This window comes from Pseudorasbora parva, chromosome 8, assembly GCF_024679245.1.
Source record: "Pseudorasbora parva isolate DD20220531a chromosome 8, ASM2467924v1, whole genome shotgun sequence".
NCBI classification, from domain to species: Eukaryota; Metazoa; Chordata; class Actinopteri; order Cypriniformes; family Gobionidae; genus Pseudorasbora; species Pseudorasbora parva.
In genome coordinates, this window is record NC_090179.1 from 3,720,056 (window position 1) to 3,745,845 (window position 25,790).

Genomic DNA, 25,790 nt, shown 5'->3' on the forward strand with positions numbered 1-25,790 from the left:
CTCTTTAAGGCTTTATATACCAACAAAATGCTTTGCATTACAGCTGGCGCTGTGGCTTAGTTGGTCAAAGCGCCTGTCTTGTAAACAGGAGATCCTGGGTTCAAATCCCAGCAGTGCCTATGCCACAGGATATGTGGGAGCACTTTTAAACTTTTCACATTTGAAAGTCTTTACACGCTGAACAGTGTGTATCAGCAAGGAAGAACTGGAAAGCTAAGAAGTGCTGGACAAGGCATAGTGCCTTGGAAAGTGTGTTGTTGTGGCTCTGTGGCGCAATGGATAGCGCATTGGACTTCTAGGTTGTGAATGGAGGTATTCAAAGGCTGTGGGTTCGAGTCCCACCAGAGTCATCCATAAAAACTTTTGCTCAGATATCTTTGTGTTGGACAAGCATATGCTTAAACCTTTTCGGACATGAAGTATTTCAGAAGCCTACCTTTCCTCTTCGTCTTTTTTCCCCTGTTGGACACACCCAGCTCAGATTACAGAATACTCTACTAATTAGCTCACGTCAAGTCCCCATTTTTAAAAAAGGAATATAACAAGAATGGTTTGAAAAACACTGGTTTAGGCCAAAAACTGCTACTGCCAATTGATGGCCACCTACCTAGCAAGAAATGCTTTCCATTTCTGCTAGCTTAGAGTTTAGATTTATTGTAAATGGAGGTTCACAACACATTTAAGACACGAGTATTGAGAGATTTTAACCAAAATGAAATGATTTGAGACATACCCTTATTCCTCAATAGAAGCCTGCACACTTTTCAGCTTTTGGAAATAATCCTCTAACTTCAAAGGAACCTAATCATGACTTAATCAGCTCTTTTCCTGACATGCTACCTCTTTTAGACTTTGAATTCAAAAGTATCAAACCAAAGTACGTACCTGGCGCTGTGGCTTAGTTGGTTAAAGCGCCTGTCTAGTAAACAGGAGATCCTGGGTTCGAATCCCAGCAGTGCCTAAAATGTGTGCCTTCTACTAGTATTCATCCAAACTTTTCAGATGTAAAAGTCTCTACAGGACACACCTTCTGGACTTCTAGGTTGTGAATAAAGGCTCAAATGGAAAACTTTCATGAGGTAATCAGCTGTTTTCAAGATGTGCTACCTCTTTAAGGCTTTATATACCAACAAAATGCTTTGTGTGACAGCTGGCGCTGTGGCTTAGTTGGTCAAAGCGCCTGTCTTGTAAACAGGAGATCCTGGGTTCAAATCCCAGCAGTGCCTATGCCACAGGATATGTGGGAGCACTTTTAAACTTTTCACATTTGAAAGTCTTTACATGCTGAACAGTGTGTATCAGCAAGGAAGAACTGGAAAGCTAAGAAGTGCTGGACAAGGCATAGTGCCTTGGAAAGTGTGTTGTTGTGGCTCTGTGGCGCAATGGATAGCGCATTGGACTTCTAGGTTGTGAATGGAGGTATTCAAAGGCTGTGGGTTCGAGTCCCACCAGAGTCATCCATAAAAACTTTTGCTCAGATATCTTTGTGTTGGACAAGCATATGCTTAAACCTTTTCGGACATGAAGTATTTCAGAAGCCTACCTTTCCTCTTCGTCTTATTTCCCCTGTTGGACACACCCAGCTCAGATTACAGAATACTCTACTAATTAGCTCACGTCAAGTCCCCATTTTTAAAAAAGGAATATAACAAGAATGGTTTGAAAAACACTGGTTTAGGCCAAAAACTGCTACTGCCAATTGATGGCCACCTACCTAGCAAGAAATGCTTTCCATTTCTGCTAGCTTAAACAGAGTTTAGATTTATTGTAAATAGAGGTTCACAACACATTTAAGACACGAGTATTGAGAGATTTTAACCAAAATGAAATGATTTGAGACATTCCCTTATTCCTCAATAGAAGCCTGCACACTTTTCAGCTTTTGGAAATAATCCTCTAACTTCAAAGGAACCTAATCATGACTTAATCAGCTCTTTTCCTGACATGCTACCTCTTTTAGACTTTGAATACAAAAGTATCAAACCAAAGTACGTACCTGGCGCTGTGGCTTAGTTGGTTAAAGCGCCTGTCTAGTAAACAGGAGATCCTGGGTTCGAATCCCAGCAGTGCCTAAAATGTGTGCCTTCTACTAGTATTCATCCAAACTTTTCAGATGTAAAAGTCTCTACAGGACACACCTTCTGGACTTCTAGGTTGTGAATAAAGGCTCAAAGGGAAAACTTTCATGAGGTTATCAGCTGTTTTCAAGATGTGCTACCTCTTTAAGGCTTTATATACCAACAAAATGCTTTGTGTGACAGCTGGCGCTGTGGCTTAGTTGGTCAAAGCGCCTGTCTTGTAAACAGGAGATCCTGGGTTCAAATCCCAGCAGTGCCTATGCCACAGGATATGTGGGAGCACTTTTAAACTTTTCACATTTGAAAGTCTTTACATGCTGAACAGTGTGTATCAGCAAGGAAGAACTGGAAAGCTAAGAAGTGCTGGACAAGGCATAGTGACTTGGAAAGTGTGTTGTTGTGGCTCTGTGGCGCAATGGATAGCGCATTGGACTTCTAGGTTGTGAATGGAGGTATTCAAAGGCTGTGGGTTCGAGTCCCACCAGAGTCATCCATAAAAACTTTTGCTCAGATATCTTTGTGTTGGACAAGCATATGCTTAAACCTTTTCGGACATGAAGTATTTCAGAAGCCTACCTTTCCTCTTCGTCTTATTTCCCCTGTTGGACACACCCAGCTCAGATTACAGAATACTCTACTAATTAGCTCACGTCAAGTCCCCATTTTTTAAAAAGGAATATAACAAGAATGGTTTGAAAAACACTGGTTTAGGCCAAAAACTGCTACTGCCAATTGATGGCCACCTACCTAGCAAGAAATGCTTTCCATTTCTGCTAGCTTAAACAGAGTTTAGATTTATTGTAAATGGAGGTTCACAACACATTTGAGACACGAATATTGAGAGATTTTAACCAAAATGAAATGATTTGAGACATTCCCTTATTACTCAATAGAAGCATGCACACTTTTCAGCTTTTGGAAATAATCCTCTAACTTCAAAGGAACCTAATCATGACTTAATCAGCTCTTTTCCTGACATGCTACCTCTTTTAGACTTTGAATACAAAAGTATCAAACCAAAGTAAGTACCTGGCGCTGTGGCTTAGTTGGTTAAAGCGCCTGTCTAGTAAACAGGAGATCCTGGGTTCGAATCCCAGCAGTGCCTAAAATGTGTGGCTTCTACTAGTATTCATCCAAACTTTTCAGATGTAAAAGTCTCTACAGGACACACCTTCTGGACTTCTAGGTTGTGAATAAAGGCTCAAAGGGAAAACTTTCATGAGGTTATCAGCTGTTTTCAAGATGTGCTACCTCTTTAAGGCTTTATATACCAACAAAATGCTTTGTGTGACAGCTGGCGCTGTGGCTTAGTTGGTCAAAGCGCCTGTCTTGTAAACAGGAGATCCTGGGTTCAAATCCCAGCAGTGCCTATGCCACAGGATATGTGGGAGCACTTTTAAACTTTTCACATTTGAAAGTCTTTACATGCTGAACAGTGTGTATCAGCAAGGAAGAACTGGAAAGCTAAGAAGTGCTGGACAAGGCATAGTGCCTTGGAAAGTGTGTTGTTGTGGCTCTGTGGCGCAATGGATAGCGCATTGGACTTCTAGGTTGTGAATGGAGGTATTCAAAGGCTGTGGGTTCGAGTCCCACCAGAGTCATCCATAAAAACTTTTGCTCAGATATCTTTGTGTTGGACAAGCATATGCTTAAACCTTTTCGGACATGAAGTATTTCAGAAGCCTACCTTTCCTCTTCGTCTTATTTCCCCTGTTGGACACACCCAGCTCAGATTACAGAATACTCTACTAATTAGCTCACGTCAAGTCCCCATTTTTAAAAAAGGAATATAACAAGAATGGTTTGAAAAACACTGGTTTAGGCCAAAAACTGCTACTGCCAATTGATGGCCACCTACCTAGCAAGAAATGCTTTCCATTTCTGCTAGCTTAAACAGAGTTTAGATTTATTGTAAATGGAGGTTCACAACACATTTAAGACACGAGTATTGAGAGATTTTAACCAAAATGAAATGATTTGAGACATTCCCTTATTCCTCAATAGAAGCCTGCACACTTTTCAGCTTTTGGAAATAATCCTCTAACTTCAAAGGAACCTAATCATGACTTAATCAGCTCTTTTCCTGACATGCTACCTCTTTTAGACTTTGAATATAAAAGTATCAAACCAAAGTAAGTACCTGGCGCTGTGGCTTAGTTGGTTAAAGCACCTTCTGGACTTCTAGGTTGTGAATAAAGGCTCAAAGGGAAAACTTTCATGAGGTAATCAGCTGTTTTCAAGATGTGCTACCTCTTTAAGGCTTTATATACCAACAAAATGCTTTGCATTACAGCTGGCGCTGTGGCTTAGTTGGTCAAAGCGCCTGTCTTGTAAACAGGAGATCCTGGGTTCAAATCCCAGCAGTGCCTATGCCACAGGATATGTGGGAGCACTTTTAAACTTTTCACATTTGAAAGTCTTTACACGCTGAACAGTGTGTATCAGCAAGGAAGAACTGGAAAGCTAAGAAGTGCTGGACAAGGCATAGTGCCTTGGAAAGTGTGTTGTTGTGGCTCTGTGGCGCAATGGATAGCGCATTGGACTTCTAGGTTGTGAATGGAGGTATTCAAAGGCTGTGGGTTCGAGTCCCACCAGAGTCATCCATAAAAACTTTTGCTCAGATATCTTTGTGTTGGACAAGCATATGCTTAAACCTTTTCGGACATGAAGTATTTCAGAAGCCTACCTTTCCTCTTCGTCTTATTTCCCCTGTTGGACACACCCAGCTCAGATTACAGAATACTCTACTAATTAGCTCACGTCAAGTCCCCATTTTTAAAAAAGGAATATAACAAGAATGGTTTGAAAAACACTGGTTTAGGCCAAAAACTGCTACTGCCAATTGATGGCCACCTACCTAGCAAGAAATGCTTTCCATTTCTGCTAGCTTAAACAGAGTTTAGATTTATTGTAAATGGAGGTTCACAACACATTTAAGACACGAGTATTGAGAGATTTTAACCAAAATGAAATGATTTGAGACATTCCCTTATTCCTCAATAGAAGCCTGCACACTTTTCAGCTTTTGGAAATAATCCTCTAACTTCAAAGGAACCTAATCATGACTTAATCAGCTCTTTTCCTGACATGCTACCTCTTTTAGACTTTGAATTCAAAAGTATCAAACCAAAGTACGTACCTGGCGCTGTGGCTTAGTTGGTTAAAACGCCTGTCTAGTAAACAGGAGATCCTGGGTTCGAATCCCAGCAGTGCCTAAAATGTGTGCCTTCTACTAGTATTCATCCAAACTTTTCAGATGTAAAAGTCTCTACAGGACACACCTTCTGGACTTCTAGGTTGTGAATAAAGGCTCAAATGGAAAACTTTCATGAGGTTATCAGCTGTTTTCAAGATGTGCTACCTCTTTAAGGCTTTATATACCAACAAAATGCTTTGTGTGACAGCTGGCGCTGTGGCTTAGTTGGTCAAAGCGCCTGTCTTGTAAACAGGAGATCCTGGGTTCAAATCCCAGCAGTGCCTATGCCACAGGATATGTGGGAGCACTTTTAAACTTTTCACATTTGAAAGTCTTTACATGCTGAACAGTGTGTATCAGCAAGGAAGAACTGGAAAGCTAAGAAGTGCTGGACAAGGCATAGTGCCTTGGAAAGTGTGTTGTTGTGGCTCTGTGGCGCAATGGATAGCGCATTGGACTTCTAGGTTGTGAATGGAGGTATTCAAAGGCTGTGGGTTCGAGTCCCACCAGAGTCATCCATAAAAACTTTTGCTCAGATATCTTTGTGTTGGACAAGCATATGCTTAAACCTTTTCGGACATGAAGTATTTCAGAAGCCTACCTTTCCTCTTCGTCTTATTTCCCCTGTTGGACACACCCAGCTCAGATTACAGAATACTCTACTAATTAGCTCACGTCAAGTCCCCATTTTTAAAAAAGGAATATAACAAGAATGGTTTGAAAAACACTGGTTTAGGCCAAAAACTGCTACTGCCAATTGATGGCCACCTACCTAGCAAGAAATGCTTTCCATTTCTGCTAGCTTAAACAGAGTTTAGATTTATTGTAAATAGAGGTTCACAACACATTTAAGACACGAGTATTGAGAGATTTTAACCAAAATGAAATGATTTGAGACATTCCCTTATTCCTCAATAGAAGCCTGCACACTTTTCAGCTTTTGGAAATAATCCTCTAACTTCAAAGGAACCTAATCATGACTTAATCAGCTCTTTTCCTGACATGCTACCTCTTTTAGACTTTGAATACAAAAGTATCAAACCAAAGTACGTACCTGGCGCTGTGGCTTAGTTGGTTAAAGCGCCTGTCTAGTAAACAGGAGATCCTGGGTTCGAATCCCAGCAGTGCCTAAAATGTGTGCCTTCTACTAGTATTCATCCAAACTTTTCAGATGTAAAAGTCTCTACAGGACACACCTTCTGGACTTCTAGGTTGTGAATAAAGGCTCAAAGGGAAAACTTTCATGAGGTTATCAGCTGTTTTCAAGATGTGCTACCTCTTTAAGGCTTTATATACCAACAAAATGCTTTGTGTGACAGCTGGCGCTGTGGCTTAGTTGGTCAAAGCGCCTGTCTTGTAAACAGGAGATCCTGGGTTCAAATCCCAGCAGTGCCTATGCCACAGGATATGTGGGAGCACTTTTAAACTTTTCACATTTGAAAGTCTTTACATGCTGAACAGTGTGTATCAGCAAGGAAGAACTGGAAAGCTAAGAAGTGCTGGACAAGGCATAGTGCCTTGGAAAGTGTGTTGTTGTGGCTCTGTGGCGCAATGGATAGCGCATTGGACTTCTAGGTTGTGAATGGAGGTATTCAAAGGCTGTGGGTTCGAGTCCCACCAGAGTCATCCATAAAAACTTTTGCTCAGATATCTTTGTGTTGGACAAGCATATGCTTAAACCTTTTCGGACATGAAGTATTTCAGAAGCCTACCTTTCCTCTTCGTCTTATTTCCCCTGTTGGACACACCCAGCTCAGATTACAGAATACTCTACTAATTAGCTCACGTCAAGTCCCCATTTTTTAAAAAGGAATATAACAAGAATGGTTTGAAAAACACTGGTTTAGGCCAAAAACTGCTACTGCCAATTGATGGCCACCTACCTAGCAAGAAATGCTTTCCATTTCTGCTAGCTTAAACAGAGTTTAGATTTATTGTAAATGGAGGTTCACAACACATTTGAGACACGAATATTGAGAGATTTTAACCAAAATGAAATGATTTGAGACATTCCCTTATTACTCAATAGAAGCATGCACACTTTTCAGCTTTTGGAAATAATCCTCTAACTTCAAAGGAACCTAATCATGACTTAATCAGCTCTTTTCCTGACATGCTACCTCTTTTAGACTTTGAATACAAAAGTATCAAACCAAAGTAAGTACCTGGCGCTGTGGCTTAGTTGGTTAAAGCGCCTGTCTAGTAAACAGGAGATCCTGGGTTCGAATCCCAGCAGTGCCTAAAATGTGTGGCTTCTACTAGTATTCATCCAAACTTTTCAGATGTAAAAGTCTCTACAGGACACACCTTCTGGACTTCTAGGTTGTGAATAAAGGCTCAAAGGGAAAACTTTCATGAGGTAATCAGCTGTTTTCAAGATGTGCTACCTCTTTAAGGCTTTATATACCAACAAAATGCTTTGCATTACAGCTGGCGCTGTGGCTTAGTTGGTCAAAGCGCCTGTCTTGTAAACAGGAGATCCTGGGTTCAAATCCCAGCAGTGCCTATGCCACAGGATATGTGGGAGCACTTTTAAACTTTTCACATTTGAAAGTCTTTACACGCTGAACAGTGTGTATCAGCAAGGAAGAACTGGAAAGCTAAGAAGTGCTGGACAAGGCATAGTGCCTTGGAAAGTGTGTTGTTGTGGCTCTGTGGCGCAATGGATAGCACATTGGACTTCTAGGTTGTGAATGGAGGTATTCAAAGGCTGTGGGTTCGAGTCCCACCAGAGTCATCCATAAAAACTTTTGCTCAGATATCTTTGTGTTGGACAAGCATATGCTTAAACCTTTTCGGACATGAAGTATTTCAGAAGCCTACCTTTCCTCTTCGTCTTATTTCCCCTGTTGGACACACCCAGCTCAGATTACAGAATACTCTACTAATTAGCTCACGTCAAGTCCCCATTTTTAAAAAAGGAATATAACAAGAATGGTTTGAAAAACACTGGTTTAGGCCAAAAACTGCTACTGCCAATTGATGGCCACCTACCTAGCAAGAAATGCTTTCCATTTCTGCTAGCTTAAACAGAGTTTAGATTTATTGTAAATGGAGGTTCACAACACATTTAAGACACGAGTATTGAGAGATTTTAACCAAAATGAAATGATTTGAGACATTCCCTTATTCCTCAATAGAAGCCTGCACACTTTTCAGCTTTTGGAAATAATCCTCTAACTTCAAAGGAACCTAATCATGACTTAATCAGCTCTTTTCCTGACATGCTACCTCTTTTAGACTTTGAATACAAAAGTATCAAACCAAAGTAAGTACCTGGCGCTGTGGCTTAGTTGGTTAAAGCACCTTCTGGACTTCTAGGTTGTGAATAAAGGCTCAAAGGGAAAACTTTCATGAGGTAATCAGCTGTTTTCAAGATGTGCTACCTCTTTAAGGCTTTATATACCAACAAAATGCTTTGCATTACAGCTGGCGCTGTGGCTTAGTTGGTCAAAGCGCCTGTCTTGTAAACAGGAGATCCTGGGTTCAAATCCCAGCAGTGCCTATGCCACAGGATATGTGGGAGCACTTTTAAACTTTTCACATTTGAAAGTCTTTACACGCTGAACAGTGTGTATCAGCAAGGAAGAACTGGAAAGCTAAGAAGTGCTGGACAAGGCATAGTGCCTTGGAAAGTGTGTTGTTGTGGCTCTGTGGCGCAATGGATAGCGCATTGGACTTCTAGGTTGTGAATGGAGGTATTCAAAGGCTGTGGGTTCGAGTCCCACCAGAGTCATCCATAAAAACTTTTGCTCAGATATCTTTGTGTTGGACAAGCATATGCTTAAACCTTTTCGGACATGAAGTATTTCAGAAGCCTACCTTTCCTCTTCGTCTTATTTCCCCTGTTGGACACACCCAGCTCAGATTACAGAATACTCTACTAATTAGCTCACGTCAAGTCCCCATTTTTAAAAAAGGAATATAACAAGAATGGTTTGAAAAACACTGGTTTAGGCCAAAAACTGCTACTGCCAATTGATGGCCACCTACCTAGCAAGAAATGCTTTCCATTTCTGCTAGCTTAAACAGAGTTTAGATTTATTGTAAATGGAGGTTCACAACACATTTAAGACACGAGTATTGAGAGATTTTAACCAAAATGAAATGATTTGAGACATTCCCTTATTCCTCAATAGAAGCCTGCACACTTTTCAGCTTTTGGAAATAATCCTCTAACTTCAAAGGAACCTAATCATGACTTAATCAGCTCTTTTCCTGACATGCTACCTCTTTTAGACTTTGAATTCAAAAGTATCAAACCAAAGTACGTACCTGGCGCTGTGGCTTAGTTGGTTAAAACGCCTGTCTAGTAAACAGGAGATCCTGGGTTCGAATCCCAGCAGTGCCTAAAATGTGTGCCTTCTACTAGTATTCATCCAAACTTTTCAGATGTAAAAGTCTCTACAGGACACACCTTCTGGACTTCTAGGTTGTGAATAAAGGCTCAAATGGAAAACTTTCATGAGGTTATCAGCTGTTTTCAAGATGTGCTACCTCTTTAAGGCTTTATATACCAACAAAATGCTTTGTGTGACAGCTGGCGCTGTGGCTTAGTTGGTCAAAGCGCCTGTCTTGTAAACAGGAGATCCTGGGTTCAAATCCCAGCAGTGCCTATGCCACAGGATATGTGGGAGCACTTTTAAACTTTTCACATTTGAAAGTCTTTACATGCTGAACAGTGTGTATCAGCAAGGAAGAACTGGAAAGCTAAGAAGTGCTGGACAAGGCATAGTGCCTTGGAAAGTGTGTTGTTGTGGCTCTGTGGCGCAATGGATAGCGCATTGGACTTCTAGGTTGTGAATGGAGGTATTCAAAGGCTGTGGGTTCGAGTCCCACCAGAGTCATCCATAAAAACTTTTGCTCAGATATCTTTGTGTTGGACAAGCATATGCTTAAACCTTTTCGGACATGAAGTATTTCAGAAGCCTACCTTTCCTCTTCGTCTTATTTCCCCTGTTGGACACACCCAGCTCAGATTACAGAATACTCTACTAATTAGCTCACGTCAAGTCCCCATTTTTAAAAAAGGAATATAACAAGAATGGTTTGAAAAACACTGGTTTAGGCCAAAAACTGCTACTGCCAATTGATGGCCACCTACCTAGCAAGAAATGCTTTCCATTTCTGCTAGCTTAAACAGAGTTTAGATTTATTGTAAATAGAGGTTCACAACACATTTAAGACACGAGTATTGAGAGATTTTAACCAAAATGAAATGATTTGAGACATTCCCTTATTCCTCAATAGAAGCCTGCACACTTTTCAGCTTTTGGAAATAATCCTCTAACTTCAAAGGAACCTAATCATGACTTAATCAGCTCTTTTCCTGACATGCTACCTCTTTTAGACTTTGAATACAAAAGTATCAAACCAAAGTACGTACCTGGCGCTGTGGCTTAGTTGGTTAAAGCGCCTGTCTAGTAAACAGGAGATCCTGGGTTCGAATCCCAGCAGTGCCTAAAATGTGTGCCTTCTACTAGTATTCATCCAAACTTTTCAGATGTAAAAGTCTCTACAGGACACACCTTCTGGACTTCTAGGTTGTGAATAAAGGCTCAAATGGAAAACTTTCATGAGGTTATCAGCTGTTTTCAAGATGTGCTACCTCTTTAAGGCTTTATATACCAACAAAATGCTTTGTGTGACAGCTGGCGCTGTGGCTTAGTTGGTCAAAGCGCCTGTCTTGTAAACAGGAGATCCTGGGTTCAAATCCCAGCAGTGCCTATGCCACAGGATATGTGGGAGCACTTTTAAACTTTTCACATTTGAAAGTCTTTGCATGCTGAACAGTGTGTATCAGCAAGGAAGAACTGGAAAGCTAAGAAGTGCTGGACAAGGCATAGTGCCTTGGAAAGTGTGTTGTTGTGGCTCTGTGGCGCAATGGATAGCGCATTGGACTTCTAGGTTGTGAATGGAGGTATTCAAAGGCTGTGGGTTCGAGTCCCACCAGAGTCATCCATAAAAACTTTTGCTCAGATATCTTTGTGTTGGACAAGCATATGCTTAAACCTTTTCGGACATGAAGTATTTCAGAAGCCTACCTTTCCTCTTCGTCTTATTTCCCCTGTTGGACACACCCAGCTCAGATTACAGAATACTCTACTAATTAGCTCACGTCAAGTCCCCATTTTTAAAAAAGGAATATAACAAGAATGGTTTGAAAAACACTGGTTTAGGCCAAAAACTGCTACTGCCAATTGATGGCCACCTACCTAGCAAGAAATGCTTTCCATTTCTGCTAGCTTAAACAGAGTTTAGATTTATTGTAAATAGAGGTTCACAACACATTTAAGACACGAGTATTGAGAGATTTTAACCAAAATGAAATGATTTGAGACATTCCCTTATTCCTCAATAGAAGCCTGCACACTTTTCAGCTTTTGGAAATAATCCTCTAACTTCAAAGGAACCTAATCATGACTTAATCAGCTCTTTTCCTGACATGCTACCTCTTTTAGACTTTGAATACAAAAGTATCAAACCAAAGTACGTACCTGGCGCTGTGGCTTAGTTGGTTAAAGCGCCTGTCTAGTAAACAGGAGATCCTGGGTTCGAATCCCAGCAGTGCCTAAAATGTGTGCCTTCTACTAGTATTCATCCAAACTTTTCAGATGTAAAAGTCTCTACAGGACACACCTTCTGGACTTCTAGGTTGTGAATAAAGGCTCAAAGGGAAAACTTTCATGAGGTTATCAGCTGTTTTCAAGATGTGCTACCTCTTTAAGGCTTTATATACCAACAAAATGCTTTGTGTGACAGCTGGCGCTGTGGCTTAGTTGGTCAAAGCGCCTGTCTTGTAAACAGGAGATCCTGGGTTCAAATCCCAGCAGTGCCTATGCCACAGGATATGTGGGAGCACTTTTAAACTTTTCACATTTGAAAGTCTTTACATGCTGAACAGTGTGTATCAGCAAGGAAGAACTGGAAAGCTAAGAAGTGCTGGACAAGGCATAGTGCCTTGGAAAGTGTGTTGTTGTGGCTCTGTGGCGCAATGGATAGCGCATTGGACTTCTAGGTTGTGAATGGAGGTATTCAAAGGCTGTGGGTTCGAGTCCCACCAGAGTCATCCATAAAAACTTTTGCTCAGATATCTTTGTGTTGGACAAGCATATGCTTAAACCTTTTCGGACATGAAGTATTTCAGAAGCCTACCTTTCCTCTTCGTCTTATTTCCCCTGTTGGACACACCCAGCTCAGATTACAGAATACTCTACTAATTAGCTCACGTCAAGTCCCCATTTTTTAAAAAGGAATATAACAAGAATGGTTTGAAAAACACTGGTTTAGGCCAAAAACTGCTACTGCCAATTGATGGCCACCTACCTAGCAAGAAATGCTTTCCATTTCTGCTAGCTTAAACAGAGTTTAGATTTATTGTAAATGGAGGTTCACAACACATTTGAGACACGAATATTGAGAGATTTTAACCAAAATGAAATGATTTGAGACATTCCCTTATTACTCAATAGAAGCATGCACACTTTTCAGCTTTTGGAAATAATCCTCTAACTTCAAAGGAACCTAATCATGACTTAATCAGCTCTTTTCCTGACATGCTACCTCTTTTAGACTTTGAATACAAAAGTATCAAACAGAAGTAAGTACCTGGCGCTGTGGCTTAGTTGGTTAAAGCGCCTGTCTAGTAAACAGGAGATCCTGGGTTCGAATCCCAGCAGTGCCTAAAATGTGTGGCTTCTACTAGTATTCATCCAAACTTTTCAGATGTAAAAGTCTCTACAGGACACACCTTCTGGACTTCTAGGTTGTGAATAAAGGCTCAAAGGGAAAACTTTCATGAGGTAATCAGCTGTTTTCAAGATGTGCTACCTCTTTAAGGCTTTATATACCAACAAAATGCTTTGCATTACAGCTGGCGCTGTGGCTTAGTTGGTCAAAGCGCCTGTCTTGTAAACAGGAGATCCTGGGTTCAAATCCCAGCAGTGCCTATGCCACAGGATATGTGGGAGCACTTTTAAACTTTTCACATTTGAAAGTCTTTACACGCTGAACAGTGTGTATCAGCAAGGAAGAACTGGAAAGCTAAGAAGTGCTGGACAAGGCATAGTGCCTTGGAAAGTGTGTTGTTGTGGCTCTGTGGCGCAATGGATAGCACATTGGACTTCTAGGTTGTGAATGGAGGTATTCAAAGGCTGTGGGTTCGAGTCCCACCAGAGTCATCCATAAAAACTTTTGCTCAGATATCTTTGTGTTGGACAAGCATATGCTTAAACCTTTTCGGACATGAAGTATTTCAGAAGCCTACCTTTCCTCTTCGTCTTATTTCCCCTGTTGGACACACCCAGCTCAGATTACAGAATACTCTACTAATTAGCTCACGTCAAGTCCCCATTTTTAAAAAAGGAATATAACAAGAATGGTTTGAAAAACACTGGTTTAGGCCAAAAACTGCTACTGCCAATTGATGGCCACCTACCTAGCAAGAAATGCTTTCCATTTCTGCTAGCTTAAACAGAGTTTAGATTTATTGTAAATGGAGGTTCACAACACATTTAAGACACGAGTATTGAGAGATTTTAACCAAAATGAAATGATTTGAGACATTCCCTTATTCCTCAATAGAAGCCTGCACACTTTTCAGCTTTTGGAAATAATCCTCTAACTTCAAAGGAACCTAATCATGACTTAATCAGCTCTTTTCCTGACATGCTACCTCTTTTAGACTTTGAATACAAAAGTATCAAACCAAAGTAAGTACCTGGCGCTGTGGCTTAGTTGGTTAAAGCACCTTCTGGACTTCTAGGTTGTGAATAAAGGCTCAAAGGGAAAACTTTCATGAGGTAATCAGCTGTTTTCAAGATGTGCTACCTCTTTAAGGCTTTATATACCAACAAAATGCTTTGCATTACAGCTGGCGCTGTGGCTTAGTTGGTCAAAGCGCCTGTCTTGTAAACAGGAGATCCTGGGTTCAAATCCCAGCAGTGCCTATGCCACAGGATATGTGGGAGCACTTTTAAACTTTTCACATTTGAAAGTCTTTACACGCTGAACAGTGTGTATCAGCAAGGAAGAACTGGAAAGCTAAGAAGTGCTGGACAAGGCATAGTGCCTTGGAAAGTGTGTTGTTGTGGCTCTGTGGCGCAATGGATAGCGCATTGGACTTCTAGGTTGTGAATGGAGGTATTCAAAGGCTGTGGGTTCGAGTCCCACCAGAGTCATCCATAAAAACTTTTGCTCAGATATCTTTGTGTTGGACAAGCATATGCTTAAACCTTTTCGGACATGAAGTATTTCAGAAGCCTACCTTTCCTCTTCGTCTTATTTCCCCTGTTGGACACACCCAGCTCAGATTACAGAATACTCTACTAATTAGCTCACGTCAAGTCCCCATTTTTAAAAAAGGAATATAACAAGAATGGTTTGAAAAACACTGGTTTAGGCCAAAAACTGCTACTGCCAATTGATGGCCACCTACCTAGCAAGAAATGCTTTCCATTTCTGCTAGCTTAAACAGAGTTTAGATTTATTGTAAATGGAGGTTCACAACACATTTAAGACACGAGTATTGAGAGATTTTAACCAAAATGAAATGATTTGAGACATTCCCTTATTCCTCAATAGAAGCCTGCACACTTTTCAGCTTTTGGAAATAATCCTCTAACTTCAAAGGAACCTAATCATGACTTAATCAGCTCTTTTCCTGACATGCTACCTCTTTTAGACTTTGAATTCAAAAGTATCAAACCAAAGTACGTACCTGGCGCTGTGGCTTAGTTGGTTAAAACGCCTGTCTAGTAAACAGGAGATCCTGGGTTCGAATCCCAGCAGTGCCTAAAATGTGTGCCTTCTACTAGTATTCATCCAAACTTTTCAGATGTAAAAGTCTCTACAGGACACACCTTCTGGACTTCTAGGTTGTGAATAAAGGCTCAAATGGAAAACTTTCATGAGGTTATCAGCTGTTTTCAAGATGTGCTACCTCTTTAAGGCTTTATATACCAACAAAATGCTTTGTGTGACAGCTGGCGCTGTGGCTTAGTTGGTCAAAGCGCCTGTCTTGTAAACAGGAGATCCTGGGTTCAAATCCCAGCAGTGCCTATGCCACAGGATATGTGGGAGCACTTTTAAACTTTTCACATTTGAAAGTCTTTACATGCTGAACAGTGTGTATCAGCAAGGAAGAACTGGAAAGCTAAGAAGTGCTGGACAAGGCATAGTGCCTTGGAAAGTGTGTTGTTGTGGCTCTGTGGCGCAATGGATAGCGCATTGGACTTCTAGGTTGTGAATGGAGGTATTCAAAGGCTGTGGGTTCGAGTCCCACCAGAGTCATCCATAAAAACTTTTGCTCAGATATCTTTGTGTTGGACAAGCATATGCTTAAACCTTTTCGGACATGAAGTATTTCAGAAGCCTACCTTTCCTCTTCGTCTTATTTCCCCTGTTGGACACACCCAGCTCAGATTACAGAATACTCTACTAATTAGCTCACGTCAAGTCCCCATTTTTAAAAAAGGAATATAACAAGAATGGTTTGAAAAACACTGGTTTAGGCCAAAAACTGCTACTGCCAATTGATGGCCACCTACCTAGCAAGAAATGCTTTCCATTTCTGCTAGCTTAAACAGAGTTTAGATTTATTGTAAATAGAGGTTCACAACACATTTAAGACACGAGTATTGAGAGATTTTAACCAAAATGAAATGATTTGAGACATTCCCTTATTCCTCAATAGAAGCCTGCACACTTTTCAGCTTTTGGAAATAATCCTCTAACTTCAAAGGAACCTAATCATGACTTAATCAGCTCTTTTCCTGACATGCTACCTCTTTTAGACTTTGAATACAAAAGTATCAAACCAAAGTACGTACCTGGCGCTGTGGCTTAGTTGGTTAAAGCGCCTGTCTAGTAAACAGGAGATCCTGGGTTCGAATCCCAGCAGTGCCTAAAATGTGTGCCTTCTACTAGTATTCATCCAAACTTTTCAGATGTAAAAGTCTCTACAGGACACACCTTCTGGACTTCTAGGTTGTGAATAAAGGCTCAAATGGAAAACTTTCATGAGGTTATCAGCTGTTTTCAAGATGTGCTACCTCTTTAAGGCTTTATATACCAACAAAATGCTTTGTGTGACAGCTGGCGCTGTGGCTTAGTTGGTCAAAGCGCCTGTCTTGTAAACAGGAGATCCTGGGTTCAAATCCCAGCAGTGCCTATGCCACAGGATATGTGGGAGCACTTTTAAACTTTTCACATTTGAAAGTCTTTGCATGCTGAACAGTGTGTATCAGCAAGGAAGAACTGGAAAGCTAAGAAGTGCTGGACAAGGCATAGTGCCTTGGAAAGTGTGTTGTTGTGGCTCTGTGGCGCAATGGATAGCGCATTGGACTTCTAGGTTGTGAATGGAGGTATTCAAAGGCTGTGGGTTCGAGTCCCACCAGAGTCATCCATAAAAACTTTTGCTCAGATATCTTTGTGTTGGACAAGCATATGCTTAAACCTTTTCGGACATGAAGTATTTCAGAAGCCTACCTTTCCTCTTCGTCTTATTTCCCCTGTTGGACACACCCAGCTCAGATTACAGAATACTCTACTAATTAGCTCACGTCAAGTCCCCATTTTTAAAAAAGGAATATAACAAGAATGGTTTGAAAAACACTGGTTTAGGCCAAAAACTGCTACTGCCAATTGATGGCCACCTACCTAGCAAGAAATGCTTTCCATTTCTGCTAGCTTAAACAGAGTTTAGATTTATTGTAAATAGAGGTTCACAACACATTTAAGACACGAGTATTGAGAGATTTTAACCAAAATGAAATGATTTGAGACATTCCCTTATTCCTCAATAGAAGCCTGCACACTTTTCAGCTTTTGGAAATAATCCTCTAACTTCAAAGGAACCTAATCATGACTTAATCAGCTCTTTTCCTGACATGCTACCTCTTTTAGACTTTGAATACAAAAGTATCAAACCAAAGTACGTACCTGGCGCTGTGGCTTAGTTGGTTAAAGCGCCTGTCTAGTAAACAGGAGATCCTGGGTTCGAATCCCAGCAGTGCCTAAAATGTGTGCCTTCTACTAGTATTCATCCAAACTTTTCAGATGTAAAAGTCTCTACAGGACACACCTTCTGGACTTCTAGGTTGTGAATAAAGGCTCAAAGGGAAAACTTTCATGAGGTTATCAGCTGTTTTCAAGATGTGCTACCTCTTTAAGGCTTTATATACCAACAAAATGCTTTGTGTGACAGCTGGCGCTGTGGCTTAGTTGGTCAAAGCGCCTGTCTTGTAAACAGGAGATCCTGGGTTCAAATCCCAGCAGTGCCTATGCCACAGGATATGTGGGAGCACTTTTAAACTTTTCACATTTGAAAGTCTTTACATGCTGAACAGTGTGTATCAGCAAGGAAGAACTGGAAAGCTAAGAAGTGCTGGACAAGGCATAGTGCCTTGGAAAGTGTGTTGTTGTGGCTCTGTGGCGCAATGGATAGCGCATTGGACTTCTAGGTTGTGAATGGAGGTATTCAAAGGCTGTGGGTTCGAGTCCCACCAGAGTCATCCATAAAAACTTTTGCTCAGATATCTTTGTGTTGGACAAGCATATGCTTAAACCTTTTCGGACATGAAGTATTTCAGAAGCCTACCTTTCCTCTTCGTCTTATTTCCCCTGTTGGACACACCCAGCTCAGATTACAGAATACTCTACTAATTAGCTCACGTCAAGTCCCCATTTTTTAAAAAGGAATATAACAAAAATGGTTTGAAAAACACTGGTTTAGGCCAAAAACTGCTACTGCCAATTGATGGCCACCTACCTAGCAAAAAATGCTTTCCATTTCTGCTAGCTTAAACAGAGTTTAGATTTATTGTAAATGGAGGTTCACAAGACATTTGAGACACGAATATTGAGAGATTTTAACCAAAATGAAATGATTTAAGACATTCCCTTATTACGCAATAGAAGCATGCACACTTTTCAGCTTTTGGAAATAATCCTCTAACTTCAAAGGAACCTAATCATGACTTAATCAGCTCTTTTCCTGACATGCTACCTCTTTTAGACTTTGAATACAAAAGTATCAAACCAAAGTAAGTACCTGGCGCTGTGGCTTAGTTGGTTAAAGCGCCTGTCTAGTAAACAGGAGATCCTAGGTTCGAATCCCAGCAGTGCCTAAAATGTGTGGCTTCTACTAGTATTCATCCAAACTTTTCAGATGTAAAAGTCTCTACAGGACACACCTTCTGGACTTCTAGGTTGTGAATAAAGGCTCAAAGGGAAAACTTTCATGAGGTTATCAGCTGTTTTCAAGATGTGCTACCTCTTTAAGGCTTTATATAACAAACAAAATGCTTTGCATTACAGCTGGTGCTGTGGCTTAGTTGGTCAAAGCGCCTGTCTTGTAAACAGGAGATCCTGGGTTCAAATCCCAGCAGTGCCTATGCCACAGGATATGTGGGAGCACTTTTAAACTTTTCACATTTGAAAGTCTTTACACACTGAACAGTGTGTATCAGCAAGGAAGAACTGGAAAGCTAAGAAGTGCTGGACAAGGCATAGTGCCTTGGAAAGTGTGTTGTTGTGGCTCTGTGGCGCAATGGATAGCGCATTGGACTTCTAGGTTGTGAATGGAGGTATTCAAAGGCTGTGGGTTCGAGTCCCACCAGAGTCATCCATAAAAACTTTTGCTCAGATATCTTTGTGTTGGACAAGCATATGCTTAAACCTTTTCGGACATGAAGTATTTCAGAAGCCTACCTTTCCTCTTCGTTTTATTTCCCCTGTTGGACACACCCAGCTCAGATTACAGAATACTCTACTAATTAGCTCACGTCAAGTCCCCATTTTTAAAAAAGGAATATAACAAGAATGGTTTGAAAAACACTGGTTTAGGCCAAAAACTGCTACTGCCAATTGATGGCCACCTACCTAGCAAGAAATGCTTTCCATTTCTGCTAGCTTAAACAGAGTTTAGATTTATTGTAAATGGAGGTTCACAACACATTTAAGACACGAGTATTGAGAGATTTTAACCAAAATGAAATGATTTGAGACATTCCCTTATTCCTCAATAGAAGCCTGCACACTTTTCAGCTTTTGGAAATAATCCTCTAACTTCAAAGGAACCTAATCATGACTTAATCAGCTCTTTTCCTGACATGCTACCTCTTTTAGACTTTGAATACAAAAGTATCAAACCAAAGTAAGTACCTGGCGCTGTGGCTTAGTTGGTTAAAGCGCCTGTCTAGTAAACAGGAGATCCTGGGTTCGAATCCCAGCAGTGCCTAAAATGTGTGGCTTCTACTAGTATTCATCCAAACTTTTCAGATGTAAAAGTCTCTACAGGACACACCTTCTGGACTTCTAGGTTGTGAATAAAGGCTCAAAGGGAAAACTTTCATGAGGTAATCAGCTGTTTTCAAGATGTGCTACCTCTTTAAGGCTTTATATACCAACAAAATGCTTTGCATTACAGCTGGCGCTGTGGCTTAGTTGGTCAAAGTGCCTGTCTTGTAAACAGGAGATCCTGGGTTCAAATCCCAGCAGTGCCTATGCCACAGGATTTGTGGGAGCACTTTTAAACTTTTCACATTTGAAAGTCTTTACATGCTGAACAGTGTGTATCAGCAAGGAAGAACTGGAAAGCTAAGAAGTGCTGGACAAGGCATAGTGCCTTGGAAAGTGTGTTGTTGTGGCTCTGTGGCGCAATGGATAGCGCATTGGACTTCTAGGTTGTGAATGGAGGTATTCAAAGGCTGTGGGTTCGAGTCCCACCAGAGTCATCCATAAAAACTTTTGCTCAGATATCTTTGTGTTGGACAAGCATATGATTAAACCTTTTCGGACATGAAGTATTTCAGAAGCCTACCTTTCGTCTTCGTCTTATTTCCCCTGTTGGACACACCCAGCTCAGATTACAGAATACTCTACTAATTAGCTCACGTCAAGTCCCCATTTTTAAAAAAGGAATATAACAAGAATGGTTTGAAAAACACTGGTTTAGGCCAAAAACTGCTACTGCCAATTGATGGCCACCTACCTAGCAAGAAATGCTTTCCATTTCTGCTAGCTTAAACAGAGTTTAGATTTATTGTAAATGGAGGTTCACAACACATTTAAGACACGAGTATTGAGAGATTTTAACCAAAATGAAATGATTTGAGACATTCCCTTATTCCTCAATAGAAGCCTGCACACTTTTCAGCTTTTGGAAATAATCCTCTAACTTCAAAGGAACCTAATCATGACTTAATCAGCTCTTTTCCTGACATGCTACCTCTTTTAGACTTTGAATACAAAAGTATCAAACCAAAGTAAGTACCTGGCGCTGTGGCTTAGTTGGTTAAAGCGCCTGTCTAGTAAACAGGAGATCCTGGGTTCGAATCCCAGCAGTGCCTAAAATGTGTGCCTTCTACTAGTATTCATCCAAACTTTTCAGATGTAAAAGTCTCTACAGGACACACCTTCTGGACTTCTAGGTTGTGAATAAAGGCTCAAAGGGAAAACTTTCATGAGGTAATCAGCTGTTTTCAAGATGTGCTACCTCTTTAAGGCTTTATATACCAACAAAATGCTTTGCATTACAGCTGGCGCTGTGGCTTAGTTGGTCAAAGCGCCTGTCTTGTAAACAGGAGATCCTGGGTTCAAATCCCAGCAGTGCCTATGCCACAGGATATGTGGGAGCACTTTTAAACTTTTCACATTTGAAAGTCTTTACACGCTGAACAGTGTGTATCAGCAAGGAAGAACTGGAAAGCTAAGAAGTGCTGGACAAGGCATAGTGCCTTGGAAAGTGTGTTGTTGTGGCTCTGTGGCGCAATGGATAGCGCATTGGACTTCTAGGTTGTGAATGGAGGTATTCAAAGGCTGTGGGTTTGAGTCCCACCAGAGTCATCCATAAAAACTTTTGCTCAGATATCTTTGTGTTGGACAAGCATATGCTTAAACCTTTTCGGACATGAAGTATTTCAGAAGCCTACCTTTCCTCTTCGTCTTATTTCCCCTGTTGGACACACCCAGCTCAGATTACAGAATACTCTACTAATTAGCTCACGTCAAGTCCCCATTTTTAAAAAAGGAATATAACAAGAATGGTTTGAAAAACACTGGTTTAGGCCAAAAACTGCTACTGCCAATTGATGGCCACCTACCTAGCAAGAAATGCTTTCCATTTCTGCTAGCTTAAACAGAGTTTAGATTTATTGTAAATGGAGGTTCACAACACATTTAAGACACGAGTATTGAGAGATTTTAACCAAAATGAAATGATTTGAGACATTCCCTTATTCCTCAATAGAAGCCTGCACACTTTTCAGCTTTTGGAAATAATCCTCTAACTTCAAAGGAACCTAATCATGACTTAATCAGCTCTTTTCCTGACATGCTACCTCTTTTAGACTTTGAATACAAAAGTATCAAACCAAAGTAAGTACCTGGCGCTGTGGCTTAGTTGGTTAAAGCGCCTGTCTAGTAAACAGGAGATCCTGGGTTCGAATCCCAGCAGTGCCTAAAATGTGTGGCTTCTACTAGTATTCATCCAAACTTTTCAGATGTAAAAGTCTCTACAGGACACACCTTCTGGACTTCTAGGTTGTGAATAAAGGCTCAAAGGGAAAACTTTCATGAGGTAATCAGCTGTTTTCAAGATGTGCTACCTCTTTAAGGCTTTATATACCAACAAAATGCTTTGCATTACAGCTGGCGCTGTGGCTTAGTTGGTCAAAGCGCCTGTCTTGTAAACAGGAGATCCTGGGTTCAAATCCCAGCAGTGCCTATGCCACAGGATTTGTGGGAGCACTTTTAAACTTTTCACATTTGAAAGTCTTTACATGCTGAACAGTGTGTATCAGCAAGGAAGAACTGGAAAGCTAAGAAGTGCTGGACAAGGCATAGTGCCTTGGAAAGTGTGTTGTTGTGGCTCTGTGGCGCAATGGATAGCGCATTGGACTTCTAGGTTGTGAATGGAGGTATTCAAAGGCTGTGGGTTCGAGTCCCACCAGAGTCATCCATAAAAACTTTTGCTCAGATATCTTTGTGTTGGACAAGCATATGATTAAACCTTTTCGGACATGAAGTATTTCAGAAGCCTACCTTTCCTCTTCGTCTTATTTCCCCTGTTGGACACACCCAGCTCAGATTACAGAATACTCTACTAATTAGCTCACGTCAAGTCCCCATTTTTAAAAAAGGAATATAACAAGAATGGTTTGAAAAACACTGGTTTAGGCCAAAAACTGCTACTGCCAATTGATGGCCACCTACCTAGCAAGAAATGCTTTCCATTTCTGCTAGCTTAAACAGAGTTTAGATTTATTGTAAATGGAGGTTCACAACACATTTAAGACACGAGTATTGAGAGATTTTAACCAAAATGAAATGATTTGAGACATTCCCTTATTCCTCAATAGAAGCCTGCACACTTTTCAGCTTTTGGAAATAATCCTCTAACTTCAAAGGAACCTAATCATGACTTAATCAGCTCTTTTCCTGACATGCTACCTCTTTTAGACTTTGAATACAAAAGTATCAAACCAAAGTAAGTACCTGGCGCTGTGGCTTAGTTGGTTAAAGCGCCTGTCTAGTAAACAGGAGATCCTGGGTTCGAATCCCAGCAGTGCCTAAAATGTGTGCCTTCTACTAGTATTCATCCAAACTTTTCAGATGTAAAAGTTTCTACAGGACACACCTTCTGGACTTCTAGGTTGTGAATAAAGGCTCAAAGGGAAAACTTTCATGAGGTAATCAGCTGTTTTCAAGATGTGCTACCTCTTTAAGGCTTTATATACCAACAAAATGCTTTGTGTGACAGCTGGCGCTGTGGCTTAGTTGGTCAAAGCGCCTGTCTTGTAAACAGGAGATCCTGGGTTCAAATCCCAGCAGTGCCTATGCCACAGGATATGTGGGAGCACTTTTAAACTTTTAACATTTGCAAGTCTTTACATGCTGAACAGTGTGTATCAGCAAGGAAGAACTGGAAAGCTAAGAAGTGCTGGACAAGGCATAGTGCCTTGGAAAATGTGTTGTTGTGGCTCTGTGGCGCAATGGATAGCGCATTGGACTTCTAGGTTGTGAATGGAGGTGTTCAAAGGCTGTGGGTTCGAGTCCCACCAGAGTCATCCATAAAAACTTTTGCTCAGATATCTTTGTGTTGGACAAGCATATGCTTAAACCTTTTCGGACATGAAGTATTTCAGAAGCCTAACTTTCCTCTTCGTCTTATTTCCCCTGTTGGACACACCCAGCTCAGATTACAGAATACTCTACTAATTAGCTCACGTCAAGTCCCCATTTTTAAAAAAGGAATATAACAAGAATGGTTTGAAAAACACTGGTTTAGGCCAAAAACTGCTACTGCCAATTGATGGCCACCTACCTAGCAAGAAATGCTTTCCATTTCTGCTAGCTTAAACAGAGTTTAGATTTATTGTAAATGGAGGTTCACAACACATTTGAGACACGAGTATTGAGAGATTTTAACCAAAATGACATGATTTGAGACATTCCCTTATTACTCAATAGAAGCATGCACACTTTTCTGCTTTTGGAAATAATCCTCTAACTTCAAAGGAACCTAATCATGACTTAATCAGCTCTTTTCCTGACATGCTACCTCTTTTAGACTTTGAATACAAAAGTATCAAACCAAAGTACGTACCTGGCGCTGTGGCTTAGTTGGTTAAAGCGCCTGTCTAGTAAACAGGAGATCCTGGGTTCGAATCCCAGCAGTGCCTAAAATGTGTGCCTTCTACTAGTATTCATCCAAACTTTTCAGATGTAAAAGTCTCTATAGGACACACCTTCTGGACTTCTAGGTTGTGAATAAAGGCTCAAAGGGAAAACTTTCATGAGGTTATCAGCTGTTTTCAAGATGTGCTACCTCTTTAAGGCTTTATATACCAACAAAATGCTTTGTGTGACAGCTGGCGCTGTGGCTTAGTTGGTCAAAGCGCCTGTCTTGTAAACAGGAGATCCTGGGTTCAAATCCCAGCAGTGCCTATGCCACAGGATATGTGGGAGCACTTTTAAACTTTTCACATTTGAAAGTCTTTACATGCTGAACAGTGTGTATCAGCAAGGAAGAACTGGAAAGCTAAGAAGTGCTGGACAAGGCATAGTGCCTTGGAAAGTGTGTTGTTGTGGCTCTGTGGCGCAATGGATAGCGCATTGGACTTCTAGGTTGTGAATGGAGGTATTCAAAGGCTGTGGGTTCGAGTCCCACCAGAGTCATCCATAAAAACTTTTGCTCAGATATCTTTGTGTTGGACAAGCATATGATTAAACCTTTTCGGACATGAAGTATTTCAGAAGCCTACCTTTCCTCTTCGTCTTATTTCCCCTGTTGGACACACCCAGCTCAGATTACAGAATACTCTACTAATTAGCTCACGTCAAGTCCCCATTTTTAAAAAAGGAATATAACAAGAATGGTTTGAAAAACACTGGTTTAGGCCAAAAACTGCTACTGCCAATTGATGGCCACCTACCTAGCAAGAAATGCTTTCCATTTCTGCTAGCTTAAACAGAGTTTAGATTTATTGTAAATGGAGGTTCACAACACATTTAAGACACGAGTATTGAGAGATTTTAACCAAAATGAAATGATTTGAGACATTCCCTTATTCCTCAATAGAAGCCTGCACACTTTTCAGCTTTTGGAAATAATCCTCTAACTTCAAAGGAACCTAATCATGACTTAATCAGCTCTTTTCCTGACATGCTACCTCTTTTAGACTTTGAATACAAAAGTATCAAACCAAAGTAAGTACCTGGCGCTGTGGCTTAGTTGGTTAAAGCGCCTGTCTAGTAAACAGGAGATCCTGGGTTCGAATCCCAGCAGTGCCTAAAATGTGTGCCTTCTACTAGTATTCATCCAAACTTTTCAGATGTAAAAGTCTCTACAGGACACACCTTCTGGACTTCTAGGTTGTGAATAAAGGCTCAAAGGGAAAACTTTCATGAGGTAATCAGCTGTTTTCAAGATGTGCTACCTCTTTAAGGCTTTATATACCAACAAAATGCTTTGCATTACAGCTGGCGCTGTGGCTTAGTTGGTCAAAGCGCCTGTCTTGTAAACAGGAGATCCTGGGTTCAAATCCCAGCAGTGCCTATGCCACAGGATATGTGGGAGCACTTTTAAACTTTTCACATTTGAAAGTCTTTACACGCTGAACAGTGTGTATCAGCAAGGAAGAACTGGAAAGCTAAGAAGTGCTGGACAAGGCATAGTGCCTTGGAAAGTGTGTTGTTGTGGCTCTGTGGCGCAATGGATAGCGCATTGGACTTCTAGGTTGTGAATGGAGGTATTCAAAGGCTGTGGGTTCGAGTCCCACCAGAGTCATCCATAAAAACTTTTGCTCAGATATCTTTGTGTTGGACAAGCATATGCTTAAACCTTTTCGGACATGAAGTATTTCAGAAGCCTACCTTTCCTCTTCGTCTTATTTCCCCTGTTGGACACACCCAGCTCAGATTACAGAATACTCTACTAATTAGCTCACGTCAAGTCCCCATTTTTAAAAAAGGAATATAACAAGAATGGTTTGAAAAACACTGGTTTAGGCCAA

At 40.8% G+C, this 25,790-nt stretch overlaps 68 non-coding genes across 68 annotated transcripts; all 68 read left to right on the forward strand.

The window, feature by feature from the left end:
- Positions 1-45: 45 nt before the first annotated feature.
- On the forward strand, positions 46-119 carry trnat-ugu (transfer RNA threonine (anticodon UGU)). Its single transcript has one exon. It is a non-coding gene; the product is annotated as a tRNA-Thr (tRNA).
- Positions 120-261: 142 nt separating this feature from the next.
- On the forward strand, positions 262-350 carry trnar-ucu (transfer RNA arginine (anticodon UCU)). Its single transcript is given in 2 exon segments — positions 262-298; positions 315-350. It is a non-coding gene; the product is annotated as a tRNA-Arg (tRNA).
- A 537-nt stretch (positions 351-887) lies between these two features.
- trnat-agu (transfer RNA threonine (anticodon AGU)) lies at positions 888-961 on the forward strand. Its single transcript has one exon. It is a non-coding gene; the product is annotated as a tRNA-Thr (tRNA).
- Positions 962-1,152: 191 nt separating this feature from the next.
- Positions 1,153-1,226, forward strand: trnat-ugu (transfer RNA threonine (anticodon UGU)). Its single transcript has one exon. It is a non-coding gene; the product is annotated as a tRNA-Thr (tRNA).
- A 142-nt stretch (positions 1,227-1,368) lies between these two features.
- trnar-ucu (transfer RNA arginine (anticodon UCU)) lies at positions 1,369-1,457 on the forward strand. Its single transcript is given in 2 exon segments — positions 1,369-1,405; positions 1,422-1,457. It is a non-coding gene; the product is annotated as a tRNA-Arg (tRNA).
- Positions 1,458-1,998: 541 nt separating this feature from the next.
- trnat-agu (transfer RNA threonine (anticodon AGU)) lies at positions 1,999-2,072 on the forward strand. The gene has a single exon. It is a non-coding gene; the product is annotated as a tRNA-Thr (tRNA).
- Positions 2,073-2,263: 191 nt separating this feature from the next.
- trnat-ugu (transfer RNA threonine (anticodon UGU)) lies at positions 2,264-2,337 on the forward strand. Its single transcript has one exon. It is a non-coding gene; the product is annotated as a tRNA-Thr (tRNA).
- A 142-nt stretch (positions 2,338-2,479) lies between these two features.
- trnar-ucu (transfer RNA arginine (anticodon UCU)) lies at positions 2,480-2,568 on the forward strand. The gene is given in 2 exon segments: positions 2,480-2,516; positions 2,533-2,568. It is a non-coding gene; the product is annotated as a tRNA-Arg (tRNA).
- Positions 2,569-3,109: 541 nt separating this feature from the next.
- trnat-agu (transfer RNA threonine (anticodon AGU)) lies at positions 3,110-3,183 on the forward strand. The gene has a single exon. It is a non-coding gene; the product is annotated as a tRNA-Thr (tRNA).
- Positions 3,184-3,374: 191 nt separating this feature from the next.
- trnat-ugu (transfer RNA threonine (anticodon UGU)) lies at positions 3,375-3,448 on the forward strand. Its single transcript has one exon. It is a non-coding gene; the product is annotated as a tRNA-Thr (tRNA).
- Positions 3,449-3,590: 142 nt separating this feature from the next.
- Positions 3,591-3,679, forward strand: trnar-ucu (transfer RNA arginine (anticodon UCU)). Its single transcript is given in 2 exon segments — positions 3,591-3,627; positions 3,644-3,679. It is a non-coding gene; the product is annotated as a tRNA-Arg (tRNA).
- Positions 3,680-4,373: 694 nt separating this feature from the next.
- On the forward strand, positions 4,374-4,447 carry trnat-ugu (transfer RNA threonine (anticodon UGU)). The gene has a single exon. It is a non-coding gene; the product is annotated as a tRNA-Thr (tRNA).
- A 142-nt stretch (positions 4,448-4,589) lies between these two features.
- On the forward strand, positions 4,590-4,678 carry trnar-ucu (transfer RNA arginine (anticodon UCU)). Its single transcript is given in 2 exon segments — positions 4,590-4,626; positions 4,643-4,678. It is a non-coding gene; the product is annotated as a tRNA-Arg (tRNA).
- Positions 4,679-5,219: 541 nt separating this feature from the next.
- On the forward strand, positions 5,220-5,293 carry trnat-agu (transfer RNA threonine (anticodon AGU)). The gene has a single exon. It is a non-coding gene; the product is annotated as a tRNA-Thr (tRNA).
- Positions 5,294-5,484: 191 nt separating this feature from the next.
- On the forward strand, positions 5,485-5,558 carry trnat-ugu (transfer RNA threonine (anticodon UGU)). The gene has a single exon. It is a non-coding gene; the product is annotated as a tRNA-Thr (tRNA).
- Positions 5,559-5,700: 142 nt separating this feature from the next.
- On the forward strand, positions 5,701-5,789 carry trnar-ucu (transfer RNA arginine (anticodon UCU)). The gene is given in 2 exon segments: positions 5,701-5,737; positions 5,754-5,789. It is a non-coding gene; the product is annotated as a tRNA-Arg (tRNA).
- A 541-nt stretch (positions 5,790-6,330) lies between these two features.
- On the forward strand, positions 6,331-6,404 carry trnat-agu (transfer RNA threonine (anticodon AGU)). The gene has a single exon. It is a non-coding gene; the product is annotated as a tRNA-Thr (tRNA).
- Positions 6,405-6,595: 191 nt separating this feature from the next.
- On the forward strand, positions 6,596-6,669 carry trnat-ugu (transfer RNA threonine (anticodon UGU)). Its single transcript has one exon. It is a non-coding gene; the product is annotated as a tRNA-Thr (tRNA).
- Positions 6,670-6,811: 142 nt separating this feature from the next.
- trnar-ucu (transfer RNA arginine (anticodon UCU)) lies at positions 6,812-6,900 on the forward strand. The gene is given in 2 exon segments: positions 6,812-6,848; positions 6,865-6,900. It is a non-coding gene; the product is annotated as a tRNA-Arg (tRNA).
- Positions 6,901-7,441: 541 nt separating this feature from the next.
- trnat-agu (transfer RNA threonine (anticodon AGU)) lies at positions 7,442-7,515 on the forward strand. The gene has a single exon. It is a non-coding gene; the product is annotated as a tRNA-Thr (tRNA).
- Positions 7,516-7,706: 191 nt separating this feature from the next.
- On the forward strand, positions 7,707-7,780 carry trnat-ugu (transfer RNA threonine (anticodon UGU)). The gene has a single exon. It is a non-coding gene; the product is annotated as a tRNA-Thr (tRNA).
- A 142-nt stretch (positions 7,781-7,922) lies between these two features.
- Positions 7,923-8,011, forward strand: trnar-ucu (transfer RNA arginine (anticodon UCU)). The gene is given in 2 exon segments: positions 7,923-7,959; positions 7,976-8,011. It is a non-coding gene; the product is annotated as a tRNA-Arg (tRNA).
- A 694-nt stretch (positions 8,012-8,705) lies between these two features.
- On the forward strand, positions 8,706-8,779 carry trnat-ugu (transfer RNA threonine (anticodon UGU)). The gene has a single exon. It is a non-coding gene; the product is annotated as a tRNA-Thr (tRNA).
- Positions 8,780-8,921: 142 nt separating this feature from the next.
- Positions 8,922-9,010, forward strand: trnar-ucu (transfer RNA arginine (anticodon UCU)). Its single transcript is given in 2 exon segments — positions 8,922-8,958; positions 8,975-9,010. It is a non-coding gene; the product is annotated as a tRNA-Arg (tRNA).
- A 541-nt stretch (positions 9,011-9,551) lies between these two features.
- trnat-agu (transfer RNA threonine (anticodon AGU)) lies at positions 9,552-9,625 on the forward strand. Its single transcript has one exon. It is a non-coding gene; the product is annotated as a tRNA-Thr (tRNA).
- A 191-nt stretch (positions 9,626-9,816) lies between these two features.
- Positions 9,817-9,890, forward strand: trnat-ugu (transfer RNA threonine (anticodon UGU)). Its single transcript has one exon. It is a non-coding gene; the product is annotated as a tRNA-Thr (tRNA).
- A 142-nt stretch (positions 9,891-10,032) lies between these two features.
- Positions 10,033-10,121, forward strand: trnar-ucu (transfer RNA arginine (anticodon UCU)). The gene is given in 2 exon segments: positions 10,033-10,069; positions 10,086-10,121. It is a non-coding gene; the product is annotated as a tRNA-Arg (tRNA).
- A 541-nt stretch (positions 10,122-10,662) lies between these two features.
- On the forward strand, positions 10,663-10,736 carry trnat-agu (transfer RNA threonine (anticodon AGU)). Its single transcript has one exon. It is a non-coding gene; the product is annotated as a tRNA-Thr (tRNA).
- A 191-nt stretch (positions 10,737-10,927) lies between these two features.
- Positions 10,928-11,001, forward strand: trnat-ugu (transfer RNA threonine (anticodon UGU)). The gene has a single exon. It is a non-coding gene; the product is annotated as a tRNA-Thr (tRNA).
- Positions 11,002-11,143: 142 nt separating this feature from the next.
- Positions 11,144-11,232, forward strand: trnar-ucu (transfer RNA arginine (anticodon UCU)). Its single transcript is given in 2 exon segments — positions 11,144-11,180; positions 11,197-11,232. It is a non-coding gene; the product is annotated as a tRNA-Arg (tRNA).
- Positions 11,233-11,773: 541 nt separating this feature from the next.
- On the forward strand, positions 11,774-11,847 carry trnat-agu (transfer RNA threonine (anticodon AGU)). Its single transcript has one exon. It is a non-coding gene; the product is annotated as a tRNA-Thr (tRNA).
- A 191-nt stretch (positions 11,848-12,038) lies between these two features.
- On the forward strand, positions 12,039-12,112 carry trnat-ugu (transfer RNA threonine (anticodon UGU)). The gene has a single exon. It is a non-coding gene; the product is annotated as a tRNA-Thr (tRNA).
- Positions 12,113-12,254: 142 nt separating this feature from the next.
- On the forward strand, positions 12,255-12,343 carry trnar-ucu (transfer RNA arginine (anticodon UCU)). The gene is given in 2 exon segments: positions 12,255-12,291; positions 12,308-12,343. It is a non-coding gene; the product is annotated as a tRNA-Arg (tRNA).
- A 541-nt stretch (positions 12,344-12,884) lies between these two features.
- On the forward strand, positions 12,885-12,958 carry trnat-agu (transfer RNA threonine (anticodon AGU)). The gene has a single exon. It is a non-coding gene; the product is annotated as a tRNA-Thr (tRNA).
- A 191-nt stretch (positions 12,959-13,149) lies between these two features.
- trnat-ugu (transfer RNA threonine (anticodon UGU)) lies at positions 13,150-13,223 on the forward strand. The gene has a single exon. It is a non-coding gene; the product is annotated as a tRNA-Thr (tRNA).
- A 142-nt stretch (positions 13,224-13,365) lies between these two features.
- On the forward strand, positions 13,366-13,454 carry trnar-ucu (transfer RNA arginine (anticodon UCU)). Its single transcript is given in 2 exon segments — positions 13,366-13,402; positions 13,419-13,454. It is a non-coding gene; the product is annotated as a tRNA-Arg (tRNA).
- Positions 13,455-14,148: 694 nt separating this feature from the next.
- On the forward strand, positions 14,149-14,222 carry trnat-ugu (transfer RNA threonine (anticodon UGU)). The gene has a single exon. It is a non-coding gene; the product is annotated as a tRNA-Thr (tRNA).
- A 142-nt stretch (positions 14,223-14,364) lies between these two features.
- trnar-ucu (transfer RNA arginine (anticodon UCU)) lies at positions 14,365-14,453 on the forward strand. The gene is given in 2 exon segments: positions 14,365-14,401; positions 14,418-14,453. It is a non-coding gene; the product is annotated as a tRNA-Arg (tRNA).
- Positions 14,454-14,994: 541 nt separating this feature from the next.
- On the forward strand, positions 14,995-15,068 carry trnat-agu (transfer RNA threonine (anticodon AGU)). Its single transcript has one exon. It is a non-coding gene; the product is annotated as a tRNA-Thr (tRNA).
- Positions 15,069-15,259: 191 nt separating this feature from the next.
- On the forward strand, positions 15,260-15,333 carry trnat-ugu (transfer RNA threonine (anticodon UGU)). The gene has a single exon. It is a non-coding gene; the product is annotated as a tRNA-Thr (tRNA).
- Positions 15,334-15,475: 142 nt separating this feature from the next.
- Positions 15,476-15,564, forward strand: trnar-ucu (transfer RNA arginine (anticodon UCU)). Its single transcript is given in 2 exon segments — positions 15,476-15,512; positions 15,529-15,564. It is a non-coding gene; the product is annotated as a tRNA-Arg (tRNA).
- Positions 15,565-16,105: 541 nt separating this feature from the next.
- On the forward strand, positions 16,106-16,179 carry trnat-agu (transfer RNA threonine (anticodon AGU)). Its single transcript has one exon. It is a non-coding gene; the product is annotated as a tRNA-Thr (tRNA).
- Positions 16,180-16,370: 191 nt separating this feature from the next.
- Positions 16,371-16,444, forward strand: trnat-ugu (transfer RNA threonine (anticodon UGU)). Its single transcript has one exon. It is a non-coding gene; the product is annotated as a tRNA-Thr (tRNA).
- Positions 16,445-16,586: 142 nt separating this feature from the next.
- trnar-ucu (transfer RNA arginine (anticodon UCU)) lies at positions 16,587-16,675 on the forward strand. The gene is given in 2 exon segments: positions 16,587-16,623; positions 16,640-16,675. It is a non-coding gene; the product is annotated as a tRNA-Arg (tRNA).
- Positions 16,676-17,216: 541 nt separating this feature from the next.
- trnat-agu (transfer RNA threonine (anticodon AGU)) lies at positions 17,217-17,290 on the forward strand. Its single transcript has one exon. It is a non-coding gene; the product is annotated as a tRNA-Thr (tRNA).
- A 191-nt stretch (positions 17,291-17,481) lies between these two features.
- Positions 17,482-17,555, forward strand: trnat-ugu (transfer RNA threonine (anticodon UGU)). The gene has a single exon. It is a non-coding gene; the product is annotated as a tRNA-Thr (tRNA).
- A 142-nt stretch (positions 17,556-17,697) lies between these two features.
- Positions 17,698-17,786, forward strand: trnar-ucu (transfer RNA arginine (anticodon UCU)). The gene is given in 2 exon segments: positions 17,698-17,734; positions 17,751-17,786. It is a non-coding gene; the product is annotated as a tRNA-Arg (tRNA).
- A 541-nt stretch (positions 17,787-18,327) lies between these two features.
- Positions 18,328-18,401, forward strand: trnat-agu (transfer RNA threonine (anticodon AGU)). Its single transcript has one exon. It is a non-coding gene; the product is annotated as a tRNA-Thr (tRNA).
- Positions 18,402-18,593: 192 nt separating this feature from the next.
- trnat-ugu (transfer RNA threonine (anticodon UGU)) lies at positions 18,594-18,667 on the forward strand. Its single transcript has one exon. It is a non-coding gene; the product is annotated as a tRNA-Thr (tRNA).
- A 142-nt stretch (positions 18,668-18,809) lies between these two features.
- Positions 18,810-18,898, forward strand: trnar-ucu (transfer RNA arginine (anticodon UCU)). Its single transcript is given in 2 exon segments — positions 18,810-18,846; positions 18,863-18,898. It is a non-coding gene; the product is annotated as a tRNA-Arg (tRNA).
- A 541-nt stretch (positions 18,899-19,439) lies between these two features.
- trnat-agu (transfer RNA threonine (anticodon AGU)) lies at positions 19,440-19,513 on the forward strand. The gene has a single exon. It is a non-coding gene; the product is annotated as a tRNA-Thr (tRNA).
- Positions 19,514-19,704: 191 nt separating this feature from the next.
- trnat-ugu (transfer RNA threonine (anticodon UGU)) lies at positions 19,705-19,778 on the forward strand. Its single transcript has one exon. It is a non-coding gene; the product is annotated as a tRNA-Thr (tRNA).
- Positions 19,779-19,920: 142 nt separating this feature from the next.
- Positions 19,921-20,009, forward strand: trnar-ucu (transfer RNA arginine (anticodon UCU)). Its single transcript is given in 2 exon segments — positions 19,921-19,957; positions 19,974-20,009. It is a non-coding gene; the product is annotated as a tRNA-Arg (tRNA).
- Positions 20,010-20,550: 541 nt separating this feature from the next.
- Positions 20,551-20,624, forward strand: trnat-agu (transfer RNA threonine (anticodon AGU)). Its single transcript has one exon. It is a non-coding gene; the product is annotated as a tRNA-Thr (tRNA).
- Positions 20,625-20,815: 191 nt separating this feature from the next.
- On the forward strand, positions 20,816-20,889 carry trnat-ugu (transfer RNA threonine (anticodon UGU)). The gene has a single exon. It is a non-coding gene; the product is annotated as a tRNA-Thr (tRNA).
- Positions 20,890-21,031: 142 nt separating this feature from the next.
- trnar-ucu (transfer RNA arginine (anticodon UCU)) lies at positions 21,032-21,120 on the forward strand. Its single transcript is given in 2 exon segments — positions 21,032-21,068; positions 21,085-21,120. It is a non-coding gene; the product is annotated as a tRNA-Arg (tRNA).
- Positions 21,121-21,661: 541 nt separating this feature from the next.
- On the forward strand, positions 21,662-21,735 carry trnat-agu (transfer RNA threonine (anticodon AGU)). The gene has a single exon. It is a non-coding gene; the product is annotated as a tRNA-Thr (tRNA).
- Positions 21,736-21,926: 191 nt separating this feature from the next.
- trnat-ugu (transfer RNA threonine (anticodon UGU)) lies at positions 21,927-22,000 on the forward strand. Its single transcript has one exon. It is a non-coding gene; the product is annotated as a tRNA-Thr (tRNA).
- Positions 22,001-22,142: 142 nt separating this feature from the next.
- trnar-ucu (transfer RNA arginine (anticodon UCU)) lies at positions 22,143-22,231 on the forward strand. The gene is given in 2 exon segments: positions 22,143-22,179; positions 22,196-22,231. It is a non-coding gene; the product is annotated as a tRNA-Arg (tRNA).
- Positions 22,232-22,772: 541 nt separating this feature from the next.
- Positions 22,773-22,846, forward strand: trnat-agu (transfer RNA threonine (anticodon AGU)). The gene has a single exon. It is a non-coding gene; the product is annotated as a tRNA-Thr (tRNA).
- Positions 22,847-23,037: 191 nt separating this feature from the next.
- trnat-ugu (transfer RNA threonine (anticodon UGU)) lies at positions 23,038-23,111 on the forward strand. The gene has a single exon. It is a non-coding gene; the product is annotated as a tRNA-Thr (tRNA).
- A 142-nt stretch (positions 23,112-23,253) lies between these two features.
- Positions 23,254-23,342, forward strand: trnar-ucu (transfer RNA arginine (anticodon UCU)). The gene is given in 2 exon segments: positions 23,254-23,290; positions 23,307-23,342. It is a non-coding gene; the product is annotated as a tRNA-Arg (tRNA).
- A 541-nt stretch (positions 23,343-23,883) lies between these two features.
- trnat-agu (transfer RNA threonine (anticodon AGU)) lies at positions 23,884-23,957 on the forward strand. The gene has a single exon. It is a non-coding gene; the product is annotated as a tRNA-Thr (tRNA).
- Positions 23,958-24,148: 191 nt separating this feature from the next.
- Positions 24,149-24,222, forward strand: trnat-ugu (transfer RNA threonine (anticodon UGU)). The gene has a single exon. It is a non-coding gene; the product is annotated as a tRNA-Thr (tRNA).
- A 142-nt stretch (positions 24,223-24,364) lies between these two features.
- Positions 24,365-24,453, forward strand: trnar-ucu (transfer RNA arginine (anticodon UCU)). Its single transcript is given in 2 exon segments — positions 24,365-24,401; positions 24,418-24,453. It is a non-coding gene; the product is annotated as a tRNA-Arg (tRNA).
- A 541-nt stretch (positions 24,454-24,994) lies between these two features.
- trnat-agu (transfer RNA threonine (anticodon AGU)) lies at positions 24,995-25,068 on the forward strand. Its single transcript has one exon. It is a non-coding gene; the product is annotated as a tRNA-Thr (tRNA).
- A 191-nt stretch (positions 25,069-25,259) lies between these two features.
- trnat-ugu (transfer RNA threonine (anticodon UGU)) lies at positions 25,260-25,333 on the forward strand. The gene has a single exon. It is a non-coding gene; the product is annotated as a tRNA-Thr (tRNA).
- A 142-nt stretch (positions 25,334-25,475) lies between these two features.
- trnar-ucu (transfer RNA arginine (anticodon UCU)) lies at positions 25,476-25,564 on the forward strand. Its single transcript is given in 2 exon segments — positions 25,476-25,512; positions 25,529-25,564. It is a non-coding gene; the product is annotated as a tRNA-Arg (tRNA).
- The last annotated feature ends 226 nt before the right edge of the window (positions 25,565-25,790 follow it).